Source organism: Corythoichthys intestinalis, chromosome 16, assembly GCF_030265065.1.
Source record: "Corythoichthys intestinalis isolate RoL2023-P3 chromosome 16, ASM3026506v1, whole genome shotgun sequence".
NCBI lineage: Eukaryota > Metazoa > Chordata > Actinopteri > Syngnathiformes > Syngnathidae > Corythoichthys > Corythoichthys intestinalis.
This window is the reverse complement of record NC_080410.1, coordinates 36,759,402-36,764,861: the sequence shown is the minus strand read 5'-3', so window position 1 is coordinate 36,764,861 and position 5,460 is coordinate 36,759,402.

Here is a 5,460-nt window from a genome sequence, read left to right as displayed (position 1 = left end):
TGTGTTTCTACCAAAAGTTCTATTATGGTTTCATCTGACCATAACACATTCTCCCAGTCCTCTTCTGGATCATCCAAATGCTCTATAAGGAACCGCTGACGGGCCTGGACGTGTACTTTCTTCAGTAGGGGGACACGTCTGGCAGTGCAGGATTTGAGTCCATGGCGGTGGTTATATAGGTAAATTAGCTTGTCTTCTCATGTTGTAAGGATAACCCCACCATTAATAATTACAGTACTTTCCTATATGTTCAGACTTATATTGACCCCTTTTCCCTTGCTGAATGTGCTAATCCATTTTTTCCCCTCAAACGCAAGTTTGATTGGCTGATGACTTGACCCCTCCCCTCCCTACACCCACACACGCGTTCACAGCCGTTGTTCTGTCAAAATTTTCACCCTGATAATATTTTGCTCCCGAAGCTTTTGTGGTGGTGGATAAGCACTCTTTTACATTCAGCTGGACTCTCAATGTTATCCAAAGGTGCTAAATAAGCAAGTTTTATCATAAACATACACGTGCAACATGAATATGGCATAAATAAATGCTTAAAGACACGGCGAAGATGTTAACAGTGAGAGAGCGGCGTGTAGTTGAGTTGTGGGCAGCCACATGGCAGGATGTGTCTGAAGAGAACTTTTCTACATGTCCGTCCATTATCAAACGTAAGTAAATATGCCTTTCTTTATCAAAAATTTGTAGTGTTTACTTTGGAACCGCTGCATTCGCGGCCATTTTTAACATTACACTCATGCCCAGAACTGTTTATTCTTTGCATTATTGGATAGTTACGGGATGATGAACAAATTTGTATTTCTTGCGTATGCTAATACAATTTGTGTTTAAATTTGCTTATAAAATCCAGACACTTATTCTGAAAGTTTTCAAAATATTTCTTTAGTTTTTGAAAACAAAGTTTTGAATCGAACAGTGTATCACCTGAACCAATGAACGTAAAAGTTATTATCAGTCGATACGAATTTATTTTGCATTGATCATTTAGACTATCAATTAATTAGGTTCATATTCATGAGAAATGTGGCCCTTTGCCCCGTTCACCCAATCTGTTTGGTCTTATTTATGTCCAGTCCCCAGCAAAAGTGTACATGGCGGAAAACACAGACATGGCTGAAAAAGCCGTTTCTGCTCTTGCACCCCTCTTTAAAATAAACTATTTTAAGCCAAAAGAACTGTTGTTTGAGAAAACAATATTTCTATATGCTTCCATGACAGATTCATGGCGCAATAAGCCCCTGAACTATTTTTGTCCGTTTTACCCTGGAAACCCGTTTACAGACGTCGCGCAAACACTTTTGTTTCAACCTAGCCATAAAAAGAAGTAATCATATTTATTATTCGAAATGTGTCATTTTTAGTTTAGAATCTTTATGTCTAATATTTCATTTAAAAAAAAAAAAAAAAAAAAAAAACACTCCAAAAAATTATTCACTCACATATTTTAAACAAATTAGGTCACAGTGAAAAAAATTGCCGTCTAAAAAAAAAAAAGTCACGGATATTTACCTCATAACTATCGCTTAATTGTATTTTTCTCGTTACCGTCGCATTTTCCCCAATATTTTAGATAATAAATAAGCGATCCAAATAAACAAAAATTGAAAGGAAAAAAAAAAGTTTAAAAGGGTAAATACTAAGCCTGTCGCAATATGCAATAATTCCATTTATCGTACGATAAATAAAAATGAAGACGTGCTGTTAAAAGTTCGGATTCCTTGTTACCAACTGCGCAAAATGCATCTTCGTTCCAGGTCCGGCAAAAAAATAGCGCCGGAGCCAATCGTTCCCTTTATATCCTATTGTTCAACGTATACCGTGTTATACCAGTGCTCCGGATTGACTACGGACCATCTCCGGTGTGCCGGTGTTGTTGACGTGTGGGCTCTCCCGTCAGGGGTGACATTTCACGCGGGGCGGCAATTTTTCGGCACAACACCGGATATTTACAACAAAGTCCGCCAAAACTGCTGTGCTTCAAACTCGTCCTGTTTATGAAAGTCGATTGATTGTCATATATGCTGGTGTTGTGCAGCAATGAGCAGACGTGACTTCTGTGGCGTTTGCTAATTTTTTTAATGCGCGCACACACTAGATATCTTGAAATAGCAAACTAGATGTGATACGTCCAGGCCCGGAGTGACTAATCGGGAGCTTCTGGACGATTCCAGAAGGGCCGGCCGGCCAGATGGGCCGGTCCGGGTTTTATTAAAAAAAAAAAAAAAAAAAAAATTACACTGTTATCATTTTTTGTTTGGTATTTATTTGTGACAGTGTCACTGAGTATAACTTACATTCTGTTACCGCTGTCCCTGTGGGCCGTCTTAAAAAAAAAAAAAAAAAAAAAAAAAAACTATATTTTTTTTCCAGACTCATCCTCACGTGAGCAGACGAAAAATACAGCATGCAGCTCCGCCCCCTAATTGTAGTCTGTATTGAGCCAAATTAGCTGCTAATTCGGTGCTCGGATGGATAAAAAGAGCCAGGGTGGCGCTGAAAAATAAGAATTAAAAAGAGAAAAGCACTCGTGAAAGAATCGGCAAAATGCGCAAAAATAGCTATTTTTTTTCATGCAACGACCTTGCTGCCTCAAACTACAGAGGATTACAACGAAAGTGGTAAGGCCAGATGGCGAATAAAATGCAACTTGCACCGTGTGATACGACAATATGTAATTGTGGAAACTTTGGCTTCTTGTAGCACCTCACAAGGGATATGTAGCAGCAAGCATTAGCCATAATGAACACACCACAGGTGCAGAGCTGGAAGGTAGGATTGCCATGTCGTTCAGCGAGTTAACATTAGAATTAATGTAATCATTTACGTGGCGTTTTTAAAGTGGAAATGGAAAATGGATAATAGTATCATTAGAAGTTGCTACAATGTGCAATACGGATTCTTTATTTTTCACATTGTTATGATGCTATGTTTGTTTTATCTGTAAGCACTCATTTTGTTAATATTTGATGTTGCAGAAAAGGTCTTATTGATTCATTTATTTTAGGGCTGTCAAAATTATCGGGTTAACGGGCGGTAATTAATTTTTTAAATGAATCACGTTAAAATATTTGACGCAATTAACGCACATGCCCTGCTCAGACAGATTTAAATGACAGTACAATGACATGCCCACTTGTTAATTGTGTTTTATGGAGTTTTGCCGCCCTCTGCTGGCGCTTGGGTGTGACTGATTTTATAGGATTCAGCACCCATGAGCATTGTGTAAGTAATTATTGACATCAACAATGGCGGGCTACTAGTTTATTTTTTGATTGAAAATTTTACAAATTTTATTAAAACGAAAACATTAAGAGGGGTTTTAATATAAAATTTCTATAACTTGTACTAACATTTATCTTTTAAGAACTACAAGTCTTTCTATCCATGGATGGCTTTAACAGAATGTTCATAATGTTAATGCCATCTTGTTGATTTATTGTTATAATAAACACAGTCCTTATGTACCTTATGTTGAATGTTTATATCCATCTTGTGTCTTATCTTTCCATTCCAACAATAATTTACAGAAAAATATGGCATATTTTATAGATGGTTTGAATTGCGATTAATTACGATTAATTTTTAAGCTGTAATTAACTTGATCAAAAATTTTAATCGTTTGACTGGCCTAATTTATTTTTCAAATGTATCATTTAATATAGTTTTTTTTTTTAAATCCATTTTTAAATTTGTTCAAAATATGTTGTGTTGCACTTGTTAAAATAGAGCCACCTTGTTAAACAACCATTACCTGCACTGAATTGGAATACACAGAATTACAGTACACGGCTTTAGAGAACACTGAACTTAACACGTGTATGCATAATGACATAATTTTAAATGAGTGGGCCGGTCTGAGGCATGAAATTCCAGGGCCGAAAATGAGTCCCACTCCGGCCCTGGATACGTCCCAAGCCATTGGCTACGTGAGCCCAGAGTGATTATGGGACACGTAGTCCATATACTACATCGATGAATTATTTAAACTGCCATTACTGAATGGAAGTTAAGAAGGCCAAATTAATCCATACCAGTGACTATAGATAATGTTGCAAATAATGTTAATTCAGTACGTGACACAGATGGATTCGGACCACAAATAGATGTCTTGCTCATGTAGTAAACCTAGCTGCTAAGAGAGCTGTAGCAATCAACAGTGTGCCCCGCCTCACTTTACAAACAGTAAAGATATTTCTCAGTACTTTTATACAAAATTTCTTCAGATCAGTAAGAAGCACATAAATATTATGCACTAAAATGCATGTATATATGATGGCAATCTAATTTTTGCTCGTTAGCATAATTTTTTTTTTTTTTTCCAGAGCATTAAATGTATTGAATCTGATCGTAAATAGTGTCCCCTGTATCGAAAATCATACCGAACCATGACTTAACTGTATCATTGCATCCCTATGGAACACCATTGCAGAAGCTACGAGGGTAAAAGTTTTCATTTGCCTAAATGCTTAAGTTATTAAGTGCAATTTTATTTTTTTTCCTTGAAAAACATTTTTTTTATTCTGTGCGGGATTAATATTGTTGTCTTTTACTTAAGAGGCATGGTCTATTGTTTTTAGTTGTGATTTCTTAAAAAGTATTTTTGAATTCAAGAGTAAATATTTATCGCGTTTAAATGGGTGTACTTGATCTATTAATATATACTGTATTCTCACTTATTGTAAATTGGTTTTAAAAAATATGGGGGGCCGAAATAATATCGCATATCGCAAACATTTATGAGATAAATTATCGCACACTAAAATTTGTTATCGCGACAGGCCTAGTAAATACTGCATATGAAAATGAAAATCTCGATTACTCCTTGATGTCTGAGATTTCTACATCGCAACCCTTGTTATATTACCGTGTTTCACCCATAAAATCCCCCTAAAAATCCAGCTATGGCCATTCATAGCCGTGTCTTGACACTCGGTGATACATGCTACATGGAGTTTTTGGAATGAAACAAGGTAAGTACGCGAGATCTTGTTAAAATTATGGCGTTTTTAATTATGTTCTCGCGTGCTCTCACCTCCAGTTAGAGGTTTTAAAAAAAAAATATATATATTTTTTTAAATGCCCTCCTGTTCAAAAGATTTCTTCCCCCAGAAAATTGAGATTTTAAGCTTTCCAAAATCTATCACACATGCATATAGGACAATTTTGAAATTTGGCCAAATTGAGAGTCTCAGAGCGGAACTTCAAGACACCTGAGTGTTTTCCGCCACATACAGGTTATGCTTTTAAATCGTCCCTACCAATACTGAGACCAAATCTACGCCCTTGGGCTTCGTAAAACTACCAAGTACACTTTTCTCAAAAAGTTACTCAGGCAAATGTACGCGTTACTACCCACCTCTGAAAATGTGAACATTGTTAAAATGACAAAACTTGAAATAAAGCCTTCATAACGCAATAATAATATCAATACATGTTTGCTGAAAT